We start from the raw sequence: 22,879 nt of genomic DNA on the forward strand, positions 1-22,879 counted from the left end.
TTATAACAATTATTAATTAATAAAAGGTAAAATACAGTCAGTATATTTAAGCATTAAATATTACTCTTTAAAAATTCACAAACAAAAATAAAGTATTTGCAAAATTGTGTTGTAGTAAAAAATGGCAAAAATTGTAAAAAAAAAACCTTGATACTAGCAAAATTGAGTTGAAATAAATATTAAATCATTATAAAAATAAAATAAGACTAAATTTCTAAAATTAATCATATAACAATACTTGAGAAAACAGAGACAAAAAAATGTTTCAATTGTGCAATTTTTATAAATAGATAGATAGATTATTAATTATCGTCTCGCCATTTAAATTTCACCAAGGGGTTGAAGCAATGAAGGACTTTATAAAACCAAGGATGTGTATAGTTACTATACAAATCCTTGATAAAACTGTGTACATGTACTTATAACAAATTACAAAAACGTTTAGTGTAAAAATCATCGATTTATAAATGTCTCTTTTTGCCTAAAATATATTTGCAGGTTTTGGCATTTTTGTAAATAACATTAATGTTTTGGCATCCCAATGCAAAATACAGGTGACAGCCGATTCAAACTTAAATAACTTCTTTAAAGTTGGTTTTATTTTATCAGAGACATATAATACATGTAATATATGTCTCAATACATGTATTTATGTCTCAAATTTTATCAAAACAAAAATTACAAGATTATGAAATAAGTTATGAATCGAATGAATACCCTCAACACTAAAATACATGTCCTAAGCGACTTTTTATGTCTTGCGTGCAGCCGAGGAGATCCTTAACGGTTTTTAGACGTACCATTATTATTTATGCATATATTTGAAGAATTGTGTACATAATAGGTTTTTATATGTGTGTATCAGACAGAATGACTTCCCAATTAGCAGAGGCGGATTTATGTTTTTTTCTAGCCCCCAACCCCACACACTAATCTTGGAAAATGGGAGATTATATAGGGAATCACTTAAGCATGACTGGCAGGGACCCCCTCTTAGGCAGCCGATGGGTCCCCACTTATGAAAATTTCTGGATCAACCACTGCTTAGTTCTAGTTATCTAAGGTCCTAGTGTGAAATATAACCAATAGGAATTGGTCTTTTTAAACACTTCTACATAGGCCTACATGTATACGTTTTGTCAAGGGTTGGTTCATTACCGACCGTGCAAGAGCTGTATAGCCAGTCAAGGTCGTTAAAAACTTCCATTTGTTGGTTCATGCAATATTGAAATTATGTTTACTCAGTGCGCAGTTACTAGTTACTGAAGTTGATATTTGCTACTTTTCTTCTTTATTTCATATAATTGATTTTTTGATTTTTTTTCTTCGAAAAATTTGTGGTGTTGAAATAGGGAATAGACACAGATACCTTAGCACATTTAACAAAAGAAATTTTGTGTAACGTCATCAATCTGTATTAGGGGATGACCATTTGATATTCTGGGGGGGGGGGGGGGGGGCCAGGAGGATTTGTTTTTGATCGGTTATTTATTTTTGTAAACTAAGAGGACAGATTATTCATTTTCTGCACTATTGAAGCAAGATTTTTCATTTTCATTAAAGCAAGGGACTGATTATTCATTTTCACAACCATATTTTTGATATTCGAAAACATACAATTTTTTAAATGATTTGTTTATTATAAATAATACATGTAGTATAGTCAAGTCATTATGTACCATTTAATAAGATTAAGCATCCCCCTCTGCAGAAATGAATCTTTTAAATTCCCAACTGCATATACATGTATTGCATACATACATAGTATTGAAGTTTAGTTATAAGTAGGAACTTTTAAATGTATTGGCAAACATACTACGCCGAGCGGAGCGAGGCAAAATTTTTTTTGAAGGGTTTTGGAGCCACTGAAGGCCCAAGAAGCTATAGAACAAATGGTGCAAAATCATGCTTTCTGGGTGTTCCGAAGACCCTTTCATAATCTGAAAATGAAGTTTTGTTTTAATAATTTTTTGACAATATTTTGGTCTCAAAGCAAAATGTATAAATTCAGTGCAAGACTGAAGTTTCTAGGGACAACATCAAAAGATCAATGTGCATGATAAAGCAAAAATGGAATTCACATAGTTAGGCCTGTGGCTGAAGTTTTTTTTTTTTTTTTTTTAAACTCATGATCAAGTTCATAACAAAATTACTAGATTACAAAAGGAATGCAACACTAACAGAATACAGAAGGGCAATCAATGAACAAAAGACAAATAAATAAGAAACACTGATCCCGAATAATCAGGGCTATAAGTCTGAGGGAAAACAGAACTTTCTTCTTGCAAGGCCGTGAACACAATTTGATATAGAGACAAGCGTTTGGTTTTGAAATTTCCTACATGTAGTTACGGCCCTGTTAAAATAAAGGTGAGGTAAGGTTTCCTGAGACAACATACCTCAAGTTAAATGAAACCAATTTTCAGACATTTCAACACAGGCACTTGTCTCAGAAAATATTTTTCCTATATACCTTAATATAACACGTGTTATATTAAGGTATATAGGGAAAAAAATTTCTGAGACAAGTGCCTGTGCATTTCAAGTATATTTAAATAATATTTATACTTTTGTTATTAAAAAATTTGGAAAGATGAATTTATGAAGAATCTGGTGCCATCCCATACTTTCGATTAGACCTGCTGAGTTATTTATTTTCTATACATTGCAAGTCAGGTAATTTATTTTCAAACTACCACAGAACAAACCATTTATTTTTGTGATTATCAAGGCTGAGTTATCTATTTTCAAAATCCTCCTGCCCCCCCCCCCCCCCCCCCCCCCCCAGAATATCAAATAGTCATCCCCTTACACGTAGACAGGATGTTCTCTAGAAACTTTACGTTATACACACCGGAGAGTACACGCACTGTCGTAATGGAAAATTACTGTATGTTATAATTACCTGTAATCAGCTTTGCAACAAATCAGTTGTCTTGACTGACCATGTCATTACAGTTCAAACAGATTTTCCTCAAATCAAAATGGAATATATATATATATATATATATATATACATATATAATATATGTATATATATATATATATTGTTACAGTAAATAGGTGAAATTAGGAATTACATGTAATTACTAAAATTTAGGAATCACATGTATTCCCCGATGCACTCAGTAAATACAAGTAATTCCTGAAACGACCCAGTTATTACCAGTAATTACTAATTTTAAAATGAATTTTTACACCTATTTACTAACTGTTAAGACAATGTTGTAATATGGTCAGCTGGTCAAAAGTTATGGTAATACCAACTATAGAAGATGATGATCAGTGAGTACTCTCAAAAAGTGATTAGTCTAAAATGTACTTTTTTGTTATAGGAGTATTAGCTACAAGATATACAAAAAATTAAATATGATTATTTTAACTAAAATAAGCTGAGAAACCTGGATGATGAGTTGTGCACATTTAAGTGAATAATTGGACCTCATTGAATACGTATTCGTGTGACCTGCAATTCAACCCCTAGCTGGAGATCATAGGTTGCCGATGTATTCAGATTTAAAAAATTTCGGGTTTCGCGGAACCCAGTATCTCGCCTACTTTTGCTGTTAGTCGCAGGCTCAACAAATATGGGAAAAAAATATTTAAATTTTCCTCCAGATACTATCTTTTGACTCGTACTGTAAGAAGCTTCTGTCCAAATTTGGTTAAAATCCAGGATGGTTTATTAAATCTAATAATAAAGGTTTAAAAAAAAAACTTTAATCGCCGAATGTATGTAGAGTTAACTGGAAAAAAGTCCATTTATAAGGAATATATGAAAAAGGATTTTTTTTTTTTACAAACTTAACTTCTGGAATTTATCTAATGATCATAAACAAGCTTCTGTCCAAGTTTTGTAGAAATGCAGGATATTTTGAGAAAGTTATTAAAATTTTAAAAACTTAACCACAGTGTGAATGCGGAAACACTTGATTTTATTTTTACGAAATTTACTTTTTGAAAATTATCTTATGATCATAAACAAGCTTTTCTGTTCAAGTTTTGCAGAAATCCAGGATAATTTAAGAAAGTTATCAGAATTTAAAGAACTTATAACCACATAGTGAATATTTGGGAACGCTACTGACGACAGAATGGTTTGCTATGTCTTGCTTTTGTGACAAAAGTCGCAGGCTCAATGTTCAAAAAGAAACAGAATGACAACATTGAAAGTAAAACAAAAGGGAAGGACCATTTAGTTGACTTATTCGATCCACAAAAAGATGATTCTTAAACAAGTAAAAACGATGATAAAATTTTGTTACAGGTATATAGGCTTAAGTTTGGAGGCCTTGAAAAACTCATAAAAAAGTGAAACACAGAAATATGAAATGTGACTCTTAACACCATCAAATTGTATAAATTTGTTTGTGAATAATGTCAGCTTTATCGCAACAGTCTGACAAACGAAGTCTTAAATAAACCTTTTTTGTAAAAGGAATTTAACTTATTTCATTGGGCAAGTTTATATGCAAAGTATGCTTGATGGAGATTTTAATGTAAAGCAATTATTATAGATTTTAAGAATTATCAAGATTATTCAATCAAATTTGGCATTATCGAATGTCTATCATCAAAAAGAGGTGGCGAAGTTGCCTATAAACTTCTGACAAATATATTTCTGAATTTTGGATTGATATCATTGTCACGCATGCTGAAAATGATTTTAGTGCAAAATTTTGATGTGCCTTATTTTCCTTAATCCTTAATTAATTAATTAAGGAAGCCCTAAAATACCTACCCTTTTACTTCCTTATTTCGTATCTTGAATTATATCTTTAATTTTAAAACTAAAATACCAAGTTAGTAAATAGGTGTAAAAATGACCAAAAAAATCAGTGAATACCAGTTATCACTGAAACAACTAGTAAATACATGTAATTACTAAATTGGCTAGTAATTACAGGTATTTACTGAAATGTTTAGTGATTACGTGTAATTCCTAATTTCACCTATTTACTGTAACATATATATATATATTCATTTTTATATCTTTAGAATTTAAAACTTTAAAAAGTACACTTTGACAAAATTATGAAATATAACGAATTGAACAATTTAAAATAGTATTTTAACAAAGTTTAAGATATATAATTTTACAACGATCCTAAAAATATCCAAACAAACGATAAAGCTAACGATATGAACCTACGCAGTTTTATATTATAAGACTGACACACACCAGTTTGCTAACTCAGTGTGCTGGGCCAGGGTGCTGGGTGAGGTGTTGGAACTTGATATGTATCATTAAGTTACAGTTCTGTTAAGATTTGACTGCCTTTTTACAGGGAATTTCTATTCTTACTGTTTTACAGTTAGTATATATTGTTCCTGGCTTAGAAGTCTTAGAATGATTCTCTGCTCAGCAACTGGTGCGTAATTAGCATTTTATTCAAATATCTTGTAGCAGTAAAAAACACAAATTAATGTATTTTTCAAATAGCTTTATTCAGCTTAATAATTATAGCGAAAAACAGCGAACATGGGGAAATAAAATGTTTTTAGTAGCCTTATTATTAAATCTCCAGGCGAGTGTGATCAAATAAAGAGGTTCTCCGTAATACTTGGAAAATCTTATCTGATTCAGGATCAATTCATCGGTTACACTCCCCTATCACCAGTGATTCTTTGTTTTTAGCTGACATTCTGAATAAAAGGTGTGTAAGTGTTGACTCGCAATTTGCAGATATCGACTCGTTACCCGGACTACTGCAAAAAAACAATTATTCAGTTCACTGATTTAGATAGAAGGTAAACGGACAGTAAGTCGCAGGACAAAAAGTCACAGGACATAAAGTCACAAATTTGATAGGACAAAAAGTCACAGGACAAAAAGTCACAAACAAATTGTTGACAATTGGTTTGAATATATATGAAAAAGATCTTGAAATATTTTCTTTTTAGCCCGTAACAACTAACAAGTAAGATTTAGGTTTCTTCTTTTTGTAATACAAACAATTATTACACCTTGAAAGGATTTTTTTTTTACTATGACGGCGTCCAAGAAAAAAGTTGAAATAGCTAGACACTAACTTTATATTGGACCCTAGTAGCTTTATATGTGCTTGTGGTTGCAAATGTAAATGCATGGATGCCTGCTACACTGTAGAATACATAACAAGGAAGCTTTGCTTTGCTCTTCATGGACTACAAAGCTCGTATTCATAATTAAAAACCTTCCGCCAAGCAAGCGTAAGGGTCTTTGACAGTAACCAACACTCATCTCACGAGGCGTACCTAGTATGTCTTTTTAGGTATATATATATATATATATATATATATATATATAAACATTTATTCGTCATTGTGCGAAGTGTTCCTTTGAAGGAGGGATTTTCTAAACCAGAACAGAACAGAATAGCCATGCAAGACTTCATTATCATTTGGACTAATATTATGGCACATTTTGTCTTACCACAGGGATTTGTGTCAATTTATCTGGTTTTCTATCCTCTGACCTCATTTTCATGGTTCAGTGGTTATTGTTAAGTTTTGTGTTTTGGTCGGGTTTTCTAATATAGTATGCAACATGTCAAGTATATTTGTTGTATGAAAATTTTTACGGATGTAGAGTGGGGTGATCATTTTCGCCATATCTTTCCATGTTTTCTTCAGTTTATGTTTAGGTCTTTATGTTTTTGAAGTATACAGATATTTCTATATGAAGATAACTTCAAATGCAAAATATTGTTAGCTTGAAAACGTGTTTGTTTTGAGTAAAATCATCTGAAAAGTTGGATTAAAGGGTGTATGAAATTTCATATTTTTTTGTCAATGGGGGACACATATTCGCCGTTTTTACATATCTATTTAAAACCAAATAACTGAAGCTTTAAACAATATTTATCAAATAAATTTCATTATAGACGAATAGCAGACATTTGAAAGGTGTAAAAAACTGAAATTTAGGGCAATCAGTCAAAGAATTACTAAGGAATGCTTCTTTAAAATCGTTTTTTTCATTCAGGAAATTGGCTGAAAATCGTTGTCCATTTTTCGGTCCTTTGCCGTAAGTGCCGAAATTTAGTCTCATTTTCAAAAATAATCATATTGGTTATAAAAATATAATCTAACGGCATATTTCTTCCATTTCAACCATCCTTTGAAGTTTTTACACCTCAAAATCATAAAACGGCGAAATTGCATCCACGGCGAATATGAGCGCCCCACTCTACATGTTAGACTGGCATGTTTTATTCAATGTTGACCTCATTTTTATGGTTCATTGCTTAATGTTACCTTTTTGTTTTTTTTTTGGCCAGTTTCTCTATTTTCTTATTTTCAAATTAGCAAAAGGTCAACTAGGTGCATATGTCTGACTGAGAAGTTTCATCTTACTTTATTTTCATAGTACATAGGACAATATAAAAAAAGAAGATGGGGTATGATTGGACAACTCCCCATGAGAGACCAAATGAAACAGAAATTAACAACTCAAGGTCACCCTACAGCCTTAACAATGAACAAATATAAAAAAGAAGATGTGGTATGATTGCCAATGAGACAACTGTCCACAAGACACCAAAATGACTCAGACATTAACAACTAAACGTCACCGTATGGCCTTCAACAATGAGCAAAGCCCATACCACATAGTCAGCTATAAAAGGCCCTGATAAGACAATGTAAAACAATTCAAATGAGAAAACTAACGGCCTTATTTATATAAATAAATGAACTAAAAACAAAATATGTAACACATAAACAAACGACAACCACTGAATTACAGGCTCCTGACTTGGAACAGGCACATACATAAATAATGTGGCGGGGTTAAACATGTTAGCGGGATCCCAACCCTCCCCCTAACCTGCGACAGTGGTATAACAGTACAACATAAGAATAAACTATAACAATCAGTTGAAAAAGGCTTAACTCATCAGATGGACAAAAATACAAATGGACGTGGCCGGGTACTTATACATCCCTACACAAAAAGACACAATGAACAGATCTGAGAGTACTCCCAGTTATACTGCATAGTCAGCTATAAAAGGTCCAGAAATGACCATGAAAACAATTCAAACCAGAAAACTAACAACCTAATTTATGTACAAAAAATGGAAAAACAGTTAAATGTTGCACATAAACAAAGGACAATCACTGAATTATAGGCTCCTGACTTGGAACAGGCACATATATTATGAATGTGGCAGGGTATAAGGAACTATGAAAATGTTTAGTTTTTGTGGTTTGGTTTATTTTCTGGATACTGTAAGCAATAAGGCCACTTTATTTAGTGAACGGAATGATTGTAAGATGCACATGTCTGTCTGTCATATTTTATTACATATGACCGTGACCTCATTTTCATTGGTCAATGAAACACTGCGTTGTTTATCATAATTATGCTTAAAGTTACAGGTAGATTATATTTGCAGGATATGTAACAATTGTGTGCATGTCTCTCTGGCAGATTCATAAAACCATGACCGCATTTTATGGTTCTTTGGTCAATGCTAAGTTTTCTTGGTTTTGTCATTTTATCAGATATTATAAGCATAGGTCTACTTGTTGTACGGTATGAATGCAAGGTGTCATATAAAAAAAGATGTCTGTTTGCCAAGGTTTATTTTACTAAGACCTCATTTTCATAAAACAATGATAATATTAAACAGCAAGAATGAGGATCAAGTCGAAGTTATATACAAATGAGGCAAAATTTTCAGTTGCCTACTTTTTATGTATTAGTAGTTATTTTTGTCATTAAATGATATTGTTTGCCCTTTTATGTGTAGGGCAAGAATATTAAAGATAAAGGGAAACTATAAACAGAAGAAATTATCAACAAAAATAGATTTACAAAGGTCAACAAAGCCTAAATGGTAAGTCCAGTGTTAAAAAAAAAAGTTTTAGCCCTTGAGTAATGATTAAATATTTATTAAAATAAGATGTGGTACGATAAATGAGAAAACTATCCATCAGAGTTCAATTAAGTGGATGTAACCATTGTAATTACTTATTAGAGGCCAATGATGACCTGTTAGTAATGAAAAAACTCATACCCTACACATGATATAGTAATCTATAAAAGACGACGCTAACAAAATTTGAAACAAAGCATCAATTCAAACTTCAAATATACCAGACTAATTTATTAAAAAACAAAATATTATGAAAAACAAAAATGACGGATATGAACCAACAACCACTGAACTATGTACAAGCTCCTGATATTGGACAGGCATAATATGGCTGGGTTGATATAAAAATAAGAAGCGGTCTGATTTCAAATAAGACTTTTCTCCAATAGAGATCAAATGACATTTAAGGAGGCTCGAGGGTATAAAAATTTCAGAAAAATATTAAATATTTTTTTTTCATAACTAATTTTATTTATAACTTTATTAGTTTTTACTTTATCATATGGTACAGAAATCATTCTAAAAAATCAATTCGTTTTGGCCCCAGACAACTTTTAAAATGTATATATCATTGAAAAAGCTCCAAATTATCTCCCTTAGGTGCAGAAATGCCATTTTTTGGCATGAGAATTGTAATATCTTTTTTAGCTCATCAGTGACCTATATTTTTTATTATCATTTTCAACAAACTTTACTTAAACTAAACTATTGTAAAATTTAAGCGATTTCTGTAATTAAGTTCTTTTTTCATTTTAAAATTACCTCTATTTCTCCTATTAATAGTTCAACAGAAAAAAAGTACCTTTACAAAAATGTATATATGCTTCTTTCAAAGGCGGATTGTGAGTGTGAATGAATGGTGTCCCCATTTTTTTAATTTAATTTTTCTATTTTTCTATAAAGTATCAGATAAAGTTCATTTATAGAAAAATATAGCGTAACCCTATATAAATTGATTGAAACCTGCGATCCCCCTTAATTTAACAAAAATAGTTCACTGTACAGCCTTTGACAATGAGCAAACGCTATACCGGACAGTGGTTTTAATAACAGCACAACATTTGAACAAATTGTAAAAATTTGTTGCAATGGGCTTAACTCAAAAGACTGCAACAAGGAACCAAACAATAACCAGTAATATGTAAATCATAGACACAAAGCACTGAAATAAGAGTACTAACAATAGATATTTAAATGAAAGTTTATTAAAATGTTCATAAACATGATAAAATAGCCATTTTATTGCTGTATTTCTCTTCACTTATAATTTTTGAGTTTTGTGTATTTGTAGGTCAGACATCTCAGTTTTCATGGTCATCATTCAACAGATCAATACTGAACAGAAAACTTGGAAGATGATATTTTTCTCAACAGTGCGACTTTTTTTATTAATTTGAAATGGAACGTTTTTTTCCTACATTTAATAGAAAAAGGAAATTTCAACATAACGACTATAAACAAAAAGGAGTCATATCATCACGATCATAGATGCTCAAGAACTTGATCATGTAAATGCAACAATGTAATTATCAATTGAAAGAAGGAACGAATGAAAAAAATATTAGTATGTTGTTGTCCAAATAAACCTGCTTTGTCTTCTCATTTGAATCGCTCCATCCAATAAAGATGTACGAGGAAGGTCTTTGAAGAACAGATTGAAAAATGTTTTGTCTAAGAATTGATGGAATATTCTAGTGGATGAAATAATTTATTGACTTGACTCTTATATAGTGGACTGAATAATTGTACATAGCAAGCAGCGAAAAAGAAAACTAAAACTTATTTATAAATTTGCAAATATAAGCATAATATTATGTACACCACAAAGGTATATAATTCAAATTGTTTGCATATTCATGTATTGCAATGAAACTATAACAAGGAAAACCTTACTTCATGAAAAGAGTATACTATTCAGTCAGAAAATGAAATATTTTTCCAGTTCTATTTTTTATTATAAAATAAACAAGACAAAGATTTCAAAACAGTATGTTTTCATTTATTTAAACATGTCATCATTTTGTTTCAGTGAAAGAACTTTACTCTTTGACCTTAAATTTTATTATACATTCCAAAATCAGAATTATAATCTTTATTGTCATATTAACAAATAAAAAACATGTTTGTGACAAAATGAAAAAAAAAAAATATATGTATATGTATACATTTAAAACTTTTTACTACCAAACAGCATTCATTGCAACATACACATACTGTATATTTATATCTATATATTTATAATTTGAATCCCAAAGGATTTTATTTTGTCCCATGGGATATTAAAAATCCCATGGGATAATAATAATCCCATGGGATTTTTTTGTCCCATGTGACAACAAATATCCCATGGGACTACAATTATCCCATGGGACCAAAAAAATCCCATGGGATTTAACCAAAATCCCATGGGATAATGGTGAATCCCATGGGATTTTGCCCTGTCCCATGGGATATTGAAAATCCCATGTTTTTATAAATCAAATAGCAAAATAAATATAATAGTAACAGTAGAAAACTAATGTAATTATTTAATCCCATGTAATACACGCATATTGCACTAGTATATCTTGGGGTTTTTTTTTCAACGGTAATTGCACTAGTATATCTTGTTTATTACACGTATATCAAATTTGTCCATCTTGTTTGTTACACAGGTATTACACAAGCCAATCTTGCTTGCTGAACGAATTTATCACTAGTACATTGTGTTTGTTACACGCATATTGCACTAGTACTATATCTTGGTGTTTTTTAAACGGTAATTGCACTAGTATATCTTGTTTATTACACGTATGTCAAATTTGTCCATCTTGTTTGTTACACAGGTATTACTCCTGTCAATCTTGCTTGCTGAACGAATTTATCACTAGTACATCGTGTATGTTACAATGAATCTTGGTTTTATTCTGATAATTTACACTAGTCTATCTTGTTTATTACAGCAGTTGATCTTCTTTATACACGGATATTGCACCATCTATCTGTTTTGTTACAGGGATGTTACACTAGTCTATCTTGTTTATTACACTAGTCTATCTTGTTCTTCATACACAGATATTGCACCATCTATCTGTTTTGTTACAGGGATGTTACACTAGTCTATCTTGTTTATTACACTAGCCTATCTTGTTCTTCATACACGGATATTGCACCATCTATCGGTTTTGTTACAGGGATGTTACACTAGTCTATCTTGTTCTTCATACACGGATATTGCACCATCTATCTGTTTTGTTACAGGGATGTTACACTAGTCTATCTTGTTTATTACACTAGTCTATCTTGTTCTTCATACACGGATATTGCACCATCTATCTGTTTTGTTACAGGGATATTACACTAGTCTATCTTGTTTGTTACATGAATATATAATGAACTTGTCATTAGTGTTGGTTTCACGAATATATCAGAATAACCCATTTCTTAGTTTTGTATATTTTTTTTCAAATTCGGACTATGTTAAACATTGAAGGTAGTTCAGGGGTATAAAAAATGACAGAATTTTCGTATACTTTGTGAAATTGAATTTTGTTGCATGGTAGTTGAAACAATGCACAACAAATGTAATCCAAGGCTGAACGTGTAAGGACTTTACAGCCATTCAATGTATTTAATGTCAGAACAAACTCGGATTTATCTACTCACCTAATGACCTATGCCACTAGATAGGATAATATCGATTCATAATCGGCAAGATTTTTTAAAAGCTTAAACTTGTTAAAAACAAACATTTCGATCGATTTATTGTGGTTTACTTCCCTTTCATGAAATGCATTCATGCATTACAATACCTGTATTTTAACACTATTTTAACAGTATAACTTGTTACAGGTCTGGATAATTGTTATATAAAATTATAGTTTAACCAGGTACGTTTTTAAATCTCTTTTTTTCATAACATAACCATATATATTGAACCATTAATTTATACATTATAACTGAGACTACCATAACACACTGTGTTATAGTAGTCTCAGATTATAACCAAGGATTAGAAAATCTTAGAAGTTTTTATTTCAACAAAGCATAACTCAATATTAAAACGCTCTCGTAATACGATAACACGATCATATAAAAAAGAAGATGTGGTATGATTGCCAATGAGACAACTATCCACAAAAGATCAAAATGTCACAGACATTAACAACTTAAGGCCCCCGTACGGCCTTTGTACATTCTCTTCTTCTTTTACTATTAGTTTCTGGCGATCCTTCAAATATTGAAGATTATACACAAAAATAAACTACTAACTATTTTCAACGGTATTGGGAGATCAAATTTGTACAATTTATCGCTTTTGTTTCGACAGAATGTACATATCATATATGGACCTATCAATCTAAAATAGATACAGTTCCGAGGGACCAGTCCCATAAAGAAATACAAATGTATCCTTAAAAGTAGTTAACCAAAACGTTTGCCTTTCATCTTAAAATTTTATCTGTGCTTTGAAATATTTTTCCTGTTTTTCACTCCCTCGGGGGGGCCACTTCAAACTTTTTTTGGTAGGGGTGAGCAGCTGAGACATCAAGTACCCCACCCTTTTCATATATTTTGTTTATCAAAAATATATACCTTGTCGTATATTAATGAACAAAAAACAGACCTATAGATATATTTGGATATTTTTCATCTTCTTGTACATTAGTATTTACAAAAATTTTTGCGGTCCCGCTCATTTTACGTTCTTGTTTAGAAGCAACGCAGTCGCAATAATCACACCTTGCTTTTCCAATAAATTCTTCACTCCTCTATTTGCCAGTGCTATTTGCCCCTTTTATATCTTTAATTATGAAGAAATTTCAATTTCAAAAGACAATAACATATGTTTTGTCAGATACATGTAGTAATACTTCAGATAGTATCACTTTTACTGAGTTTAACATTAATTAAAAACTGATTTGCCGTTCCCTCTTGAAGGACGCTGACACTATGCTATGGAATTTCTTTAAATGTTTCATGTATACAAACCTTTCAATGTTAATTAGGTGGAAATGTCAAAATGATTGGATTTATTGCATCTATAACTAACCTCAGTGGAAATACCACATTGAATAAATAGAGTTTAATTGGTTTGACAAATAGCTGATGCATTTACGACTGTGGTTTAACCGCATCGAAATTAAATACGAACATTTGATTAGTTTCAGATACTTATGATATAATCCAGCAAGTGATAATATCAACCTATTGATATATTTAATCTGAATTTCTCACCCTTTTCATATATCATGAAGCATGAAATAGTGACCTATTCCAGCGGCTCATCCCTACCAGTCATTACATAGGAAGTGGCCCCCCCGAGTTCACTCCAAAATTCATACTATATTTTTATACACAGTTCTCATATTTCAATTGGGTAAGTGGTCGTGAACCGTTTCGAATTTAGATGTTATCTTTAAATAGAAAAAAAAACTAACATGGAAAAATGAATCGTCATTAGGAAAGGTTTAGGATTTTAGCAGGTTGTATTTAACCTGTAAAATTAGAACGTCATTAATTTTGTTCTTGTTTGTTCAGAATTACAGTGTATAACTAACAATGTCATTTTTAATTTTGGTTATATATTTAGCCTGAGGTTTTTAAATGATATACATGTATTTATAATCTTCCTCGTCGACTCTACCATTAAAACTATCTATAGTTGTCGATCAATGTGAAAGAATTGTGGTCAAGTCCCCTTGGCCTTTTATTTGTTAAATACAATGTCAACACCAGCTACTTAAAAAACTACTGGATTGTGAAAATAAAGGAATACATTTTAAAAATCAATTAAATTTTTCAATATTGAATATAAATGCAATACTACGCAATATTTAGCTTTTAAAGGTTGGTTTAATTCATATTTGGAAAATAATATCAGAACGTTTGCAATGTTTTAAGGTATGGGCAGGTCATGGCGGCTATGATGTCGTCCTTTCCCTTCCCTTCTCTCCTGTTTACTGTACTGAATGACGCGAACAATTGCCAAGTTAGTCCCACCTTCTAATTCACAATTTCCTTTATTTCATATCCCTGCAAAGTCAAAAAGATGATACATATAAAATAAACCTTAGGAAGGGCCCAAAGTGTAATCATCATAAAAATGGGGAAATTAACAATGGGGAAAGGAATTCGTCTCTATTGTCGTAAATTCTTGTTTATGTAGTTATTTAAAGGAAAAGAATGTAAAATATTTATAAGTGAAACGAGGCAGCTTATCACTCTGGTTCAAACTTACATTTGAGATTCTAATAGACGCGATAAATAATATAATAATTCAGCATGGAATACTTTTATTACGGATGGACTATTCAGTGTAAAGTCTGATTTACTATACCAATGTTACAAACAAGTGTAAGTGAATGATATGTGCCCAAAGCTCACAGATCTCTTGATTTGTTTTAATCGGTAATTCGTTTCATTGTCACTTCAATGTTTATAATTAATTAATGACATCCCTTTGGCATTTCATTAAGGGATTAGTCTTAGAGATGTAAAGACTTGTCTAACTTGAAATTTAAAAATTTAAATACATTGTGTTTTAGACATTTGGTGACACATCGGTGCAACATAATGGACGAACTTTTATAAGTTTATTAATTGTGAGTATGAATTTAAATTGTGTAATGTTTGAGGGAGAAATTACATTCTTCTTTAGTAATAGTTCAATTATATACATTAATAATATGAGTTACTAACTTGTATAGCACTCTTGATGTCAAACACAGTTACTGTTCTTTTAATAAACTAAAATTTAAATGATAAAATAAAAAATTTTGATATGAATTTCCAAGAGTTTATATGATTTCCTATTCTTACTAACTACAGATACAGTAATCTTAGTTTTGGTAATCGTTTTAGCTTAAAATTAAGTTATATCTATTTTTTAAAGGTTGTTTTTTTTGCATTGCTTTGACATTGCTTTTTTTATACTTTTGAAGTTCTTATTCCCATACCATGAACGGCACAAATTTTACTGCATCAGTAAACTTAAAACTTAATAAATAATCCGTTCAAGCTGTCATTATAAATGTGCTTCGTGACAGTTTTAATTCATATATAGAAATTCTTTGTTTCGAATTGTATATAGACCTAAACAATATGATAATCTCTAACTAAAACAGGATTAACATTCAATCTTCACTATTACAGAAACACAAAATCCTGCAATTTCGCGCGCGGATTTCATTAATCGAAATCTCTATTTTCTAAGAAAATAGTTATAAATTTTCTATGTCACTAATTAGATAATTAGTTACGGATCGAAACATGTCACTCAATGTCCAAACTGAGAATTTCAAAATAACACATCAAAACATGATAATTAAAATGCATTGATATGAAATGTAAATAGAAGTCAAAATATAAACCAAAATCATAGTCAATGTTTTGAATTTTAAGGAAGAGTCAAAATTAACATGAGAATATTCACACAAACACAACCAAGGTAAGACAATCTCTGCTTTATAACAGGTTTTAACTATTCTTTATAAATAAAGTTTTGTGTTTCCTGTTTATTTGAGAAACCATAATCTTGAGATATTTTTTGCACACACAAAGTCCATTTTATCTGCTTATTATGGCGAGCTTTCATTTGACGAGAAAGTTGATATAATATGTAGGATATTTTAACAATATCCTATTATATTGTCATTTATGCCAGAAGCTTTTGTATATTGTAATTCAATTCAATGTTTTATTAAAGTTTCATCTCTCAACAAGTACAATCAATCTTTATATATTGTAAAATAACACTAGATAAAATGAGAGCCATTCTATACAGAATTATAAGAGACTATTAAAAAGGTATAAATATAATCCAATAAACAATAAGAAATAAAATACTATTTACAATATATGTAATTTCTACGCCTTTTTAAAATCAATTGACAGGTTTTGGCAAAACCAGGTCTGAGAATAAAAACACTAACTTTTGGTTATCATCTAAAATATTAAAAGTTTCATTAAAAGTTTCAGCAACATAATATAAAAGGTTTCTAAAATCGTCATAAAGAGGACATCTTAATAAAACATGCGCTTCATCTTCAATAAAAACGTCACATGTATATGGCACAGTCTGTTTTTTTCATATCTCCCTGTTTCTATCCTTAGGGGAACAATACCACATCTAAATTTGGCGAGAGCACTTCTGTGACTGAATGGTAGATCTATTTTGCAGTATTCCTCTGGTTCAATTATTATTTATTTTAAAACAATCTGTACGTTCGTAGCTTATTGCCACCTCTACCCGATATAGATTTATCAGAATGTAAAACAGCATGCCAATTATCGACATGTTTTTCGTGTAATTTTGACATAAACAGTTTTACAACAAAGTTAGTGTCCATATTTTCAGGACACGATAAATGACTTAAATTTAGTTCACAGAAGAGTTTCCTTTCTAAAATATTCCAGTTTTTAACACACTTATGCTTAATACTCATACTACCAGCCCACTTGTGAACGTTTGCATTTAACCGATTTGAGCTCGTGTAATTAAATCTACACCACAAACGAATAATACTTTTCCACTGCTTATCAAAATGTATTATAATCCATTATCTAAAACTTAATCATAGTGTTTAGAAAAATCGCAAAAAAACAAAACAAAGCAACCGCTCTCCTTTTCCAGCATTGTAAATTTCTATTAATTGCTGAAAAACTGAGCATCGATTGATTCTCATATTTAAATTTCTTTTAGAGTTTCGTTTAATGAACCTTTATACTGACTTGTGTTCGATATTGATTTATTATTGGAAGGTGGTACATCCATGATCTCCATGTTTGATTTGCAATATACATTTGTACTAGCTTTAGAGTCTCTGGGCATGGATACTGGCACTGTTGCAGTATATCATTGAAGACTCTATTTTGTGGAACTGCAATATTTTCGGGACAAACGAGAAGGTATGATCAAAAACCATTTGTTGGTCTCTGATATTGCAAAAGTAGTAAAATAACTCTCAAGTCTTTTAAGAAAAATTATGTTAATTTTATTGATAATTGAACAGGTATAAAATAATGTCTAATAATAACCGTCCGACTTACAGTCAGAATTCTACTTCGTCAAAGTTATCTCCCCATTACGCCAGTTCATTTTCACAATCGTAGAAATGGAAGCCATTGTAGTGATGACGCGCTGCCAATTTTGCTCTCGGAAACCGATAAATTTATCCACATTGCACCATTACGATCCTTATATGTCAGTTATAATGTATCAACTAGCTAATGAGCATCAGTTAAAGATCTTGTCTGCATTGATTCAACTTAAAACTATTGTCTGATCGGTTGTCAGGTGGAATTTTCGAAAATTCAAAAACATCTAAAAAAAATTCTAATTAAATATTTCGTGGAAGGGCAGACTAGATTTATTTAGTGGTTGAAGACTATAAACCCTAGTTATCACACACACAAAAATTATAATTTTTCGAAGATATGCATTTTCATCATCCAACTTGAAAGACTGTCGTCAAGTATTTTCAGTAAAAAAAATAGCTATTCAAACACACCTACTCTGTTTTTGTGATTCATTAGATAGGTATTTCACTTGACCCATATATTTCATCTTTTAGTACTGTTGTTTTTTAATGTTATAAAGTCAACCTGTAGCTTTGATATATAAAAATGATAGAATCTGAAGCGAGACGATGTATGAAATATTCTTACTTTGTACGATATCAAGACAAAATATTCAACTCAAACACGCCATAACATAAAAAGGTGCACTCAATTCTCTCTTTTCGATACAATTATTGCCCATTTTTTGGAATTTTTTCTTGAGTCAAATAATGGAAGGGCAGACACGAAAATTTTTGAACTAATAGATTGATATGTTTTCCGTCCGTGGTAATTTTTTCAAAAAAATCGGAGGTTATGCATTTTCTTCATCCAACTTGAAAGATACCCATGTCGTCGACTTGAAATCTAATGGTTCTGCTTAACTATGTACTAGATAAATTGAAAACTTATGCAAATGGTGTTTTTAAAATAAAACACCTCGTAATTGGGAAGAAAATTGAAATTTTGTTTGTTTCTATTAACTTTTAAAATTTTTGTCACTATTTATATACACATTTATCGCCTTCTCTAACAAAGAGCTTCGATTCTTTTGTTCTATTTCAACCGGGTTTCCGACTGTTTTGTTCTATTTCAACCGGGTTTCCGACTGCTTATATCATCAAAATGTAGGAGGTTGAACACCCACATAGCTTAAAATCGAAACACATTAGCACAGAATAGTCATTTGGGATATACATATGTTAAATTTAACATATTTGGCACGTTATTAATTTGGATGAAATAAATACGAACCAACGCCTTATACAAAAACAAACATAGTACACACGTTATCATTTTTGTGAAATATATCTTGTAGCCAATCATATTTTTAGATAAAGCATTGGCAGCATATAATGATATTTTGATGACAAAAGCTCAAAATAAAACTGTTTAGCTATTGTGTAGCTATTCCTTCTGTCATCTTGAGTGCGCCGTCCGTTCGATTACGTTCCACGAAAATCATCTCTGGTCATACCGAACAACCCTCTTTATTCAATGACTTCAATGTTTGCCCTCCTCATCCCGGTAGACTAACCTTACAGAATCTATAGAAAAGATTTGTTTACGTGACCCGGATATCCGGAAAGTTGTTTACCTCATTATTTATTCGGCATCACTGATAAATCTGTTTATTTTAATTTCAGAAATGACAAAAAAATCAAGTCAGCTAATGATGTAAAAGTGTCCTGGCGAAGGTGATGCCAAGTATAGAACATCGAAATTTGCAGGGTGATCATTTCTTAACCAAGATTTACTATTAGGTAAGTATGCACTATACATTCTATAGTAGTAACAGTTTTAATATATAATTATTATTTTTTAAATGCACTTAAAATCACAACAGAAGAAACAAATAACAGAACAAAAATGTATAGCAAATAATAATAATTAGACTTAAATATTCGAATTCTAGTAAATTTAAGCAACGTGCTAATTTTGTCCCTGATTTGACACTGAAGTTGTTTGAAGTTGTTTGAAGTAGTTTAATATTAAATATAAACATTTGAATGGGTTTTTTCTTCAAAATTCCATATAGACAAGACATATTTTTGTGATTAGTCTTTATGAAAAGTAAAAAAAAAAAATATTCTCCATTTTATAGACCTTTTTTATCATCAATTGTAGTGAATGCTGTATGTTTAATAAGTTTTCAATGATAACAGAAAGAAAATATTGTGACAGGAAATAAGTCCAAATAAGCTGTAATAAATATTTTAAGTGAGAAAGTAAAAGACAATGGAGCTTTAAACCCTATAGGAAGCAATTTCCGGCACGTTTTAGAACACTCAGAAAATGCTATACGGAGTGTTTTGTAAAAGCATACCGTCTCCTGATTTAAAGTATTTTTAGTAAATACGGCTAAGAAGGATATCCCCTCCTATAGTAGTTAGCCACGGACTCGAGTGTTCCCTTGCGCATCTATACCTTGTTTTCAGAAAACTTGTAAAGAATGAGTTTTTAAAAGATAATACACTGAAAGATAACATCATATGTTTCTATAGTTTATAAATTAGTAGAAACATGAACATTTTACCAAAATGCATATTTATGCCAATTGATAATTATCTAATATTTTTCAGGAATAAACTTCGAAGAAAATGAACTTGAAATATAGGAATTTCTTACTTTTATTTGGCTTGGCTATCATGATAATTACAATATATCGAGTATATACTTCAAAATATAGCAGTGAAAATGTACAGTATGTTGATGGTCAAGGAAATATAGTGCTCAATAAAAATCAAATTAAGGCGAGATCATCGGAAACATTAAAAACTCAGATTGGTAATACACAAAAGGCTGCTGATACATTACCCCCTCAACCAAATCAACCTCTTGACTATCATGTATCTATTCCGGTTATTCTCAGAGATTGTGGACAGCTATGTAACACTTCCCGACATGGATTACCAGGACCATATTTTGATCATATAAAAGCTCCAATTGATTGTACAGCTTTATTTAAAAACGATTATATTGATAGAGGACACGGCCTTAAAGTAGCACCGAGAAAAATTCCGAAGGAGTTATTGAATGATTATACAATGAATGGTCGAATAAGGGTTTCTAATTATTACTTTAATCAACAGTATTTAGGGAAAAAGGCAGAGACATCATTGTGGTCTAAAGAAATGATTGACCTATGGGTAGCAAGAGCAAAGAATGCAACGTTGCAGGGAACTTATTATGCTGGTGAAACAAATGCTTTACGAGATGGATTACGACACGCATCATCAATCAAAGATGGCCGAGTTCTAGTCATTGGATCGGAAAACCCTTGGGTCGAAGCGTGTGCATTAGAAGCAGGTGCACGAGAAGTAGTAACTTTAGAATATGGGCGTATTACATCAACACACCCCCAGGTTAAAACATTGGTGCCGTACGAGTTTCGTATGATGTATTTAAATGGCACCCTTGGATCATTTGATGCTATAGTTACCTTTAGTTCAGTAGAACATTCTGGACTTGGTAGGTATGGAGACGGATTAAATCCTTGGGGCGACATCATTGCAATTGCAAGAGCCTGGTGTGTGACAAAGCCTAAAGGTTCACTAACGATAGGTGTAATGTATAACTTCAATAACGACATGTTACAATTCAACGCTCACCGATATTACGGGAAGATCAGGTATCCTTACCTCACAACTAACTGGAAACAAGTTTACAAAGGTAGAGGAGTACAAAAAGTTCATGTGTTTGAGAAAGATGACATATAAATTTAACCTATGCATTCATAAATTTAATTGTATTTTGATATTATTTTTACAAATTTGTATTTTCATGTTACATGTTTTACGCATGAACAACGCTTTGCCTTCAGTGTTCTTGTAGATGGATTTCACATATAGCAAATTAGAAAACATTTTAGGGGTTCAAACTAATCGCTAAAACATTGAAAATGTACGTGACGCGTATTCACCCCAATGCATAGCTTGTTTTGATGCCCAGTCTACGACTACGATCTGTGCCTTTCCTTTTCGCATCATCCAAGTTCAATCCGGTTTTTCGTTGAGTTTAGTTTTTATGTAGTATTTTGTGGAATGCCTACTCATCATTTTGTCTCGCCTGTAAAAAAAGGTCCAGAACGCTAAACAAAGCGATTCTCAATTATATTGCTTGTTTTCCTAAGCAAGAGATTCCTCTTGATACTTTTCCGCGTTTTTTTTTTTTATATTGTATGAAACTGTTTTCTTTTGTCTTGACAAGCTTTACAGAGTTAATTATGTTTAATTGTCCTAATTCGGTTATTATTATTTGTAAACACTTTCAAAATCATTCTGTCGCCTTTGACGGTAAATTAAATTGTACCCTTTAAGGTATTATAGAGGAACATTAGCTCTCGCAGTAAATTATATTTCAAGGGTTTCACTGATATTGAGGAATAATGTTCACATGTCCCTCGTATTGTATCACGCTGAACGTTCTTGCGAAGTTAAGCAATTTTATACTGCGAGTGACAATATTCCTTAAAGTTAATGTATGAACCCTGTTTTCCGCAGTAAGGATACAATGTCCATTCCAACCATCATTTTCATCTCGCATTTATTTGCGCCCAAATGTTGTTTTAAAATGAAACCTCTCTAGTGTTTGATGACCATACTCTAAGGTAAACATGTGGAGTGCAATATCAGTCAAGATGAAATATTTTTAACGGATTTGAAATGATCTTTCTTTTTATGTTAAACTTGATTTATAAAGAAATGCCAGTAAAAAAAATGGCAAGTAATGCATTATTGTGAAAATTACGTATTCCGAGAAAAATTAAAAACGAAACGTCACTCACCAAATGGCAAAATCAAAAACTCGGTCACATCAAACGAATAGATAACAACTGTCATATTCTAGACTTGGTACATGCATTTTTTTATGTAAAACATTGTGGATTAAAACCTGTTTTTTAACTAGCTAATCCTCTCACTTGTAGCAAACAAAGATAAACGAAAAAAGCATATAGACAAGCACATAAGCAAAAA

The 22,879-nt window shown here is 31.2% G+C and overlaps 1 long non-coding RNA gene across 3 annotated transcripts; it reads left to right on the forward strand.

Annotated features, from left to right (window-relative positions):
* The first annotated feature begins 12,632 nt into the window (after positions 1 to 12,632).
* Positions 12,633 to 21,725, forward strand: LOC143064636 (uncharacterized). Of its 3 annotated transcripts, none has more exons than XR_012975288.1 (4): positions 12,633 to 12,733; positions 15,392 to 15,448; positions 19,550 to 19,666; positions 20,486 to 21,725. It is a non-coding gene; the product is annotated as an uncharacterized LOC143064636 (long non-coding RNA). The 3 variants fall into 3 exon arrangements; XR_012975289.1 differs by lacking the exon at positions 12,633 to 12,733 and adding an exon at positions 15,001 to 15,200; XR_012975290.1 differs by lacking the exon at positions 15,392 to 15,448.
* The last annotated feature ends 1,154 nt before the right edge of the window (positions 21,726 to 22,879 follow it).

Source organism: Mytilus galloprovincialis, chromosome 2 (assembly GCF_965363235.1).
Source record: "Mytilus galloprovincialis chromosome 2, xbMytGall1.hap1.1, whole genome shotgun sequence".
Lineage (NCBI taxonomy): Eukaryota > Metazoa > Mollusca > Bivalvia > Mytilida > Mytilidae > Mytilus > Mytilus galloprovincialis.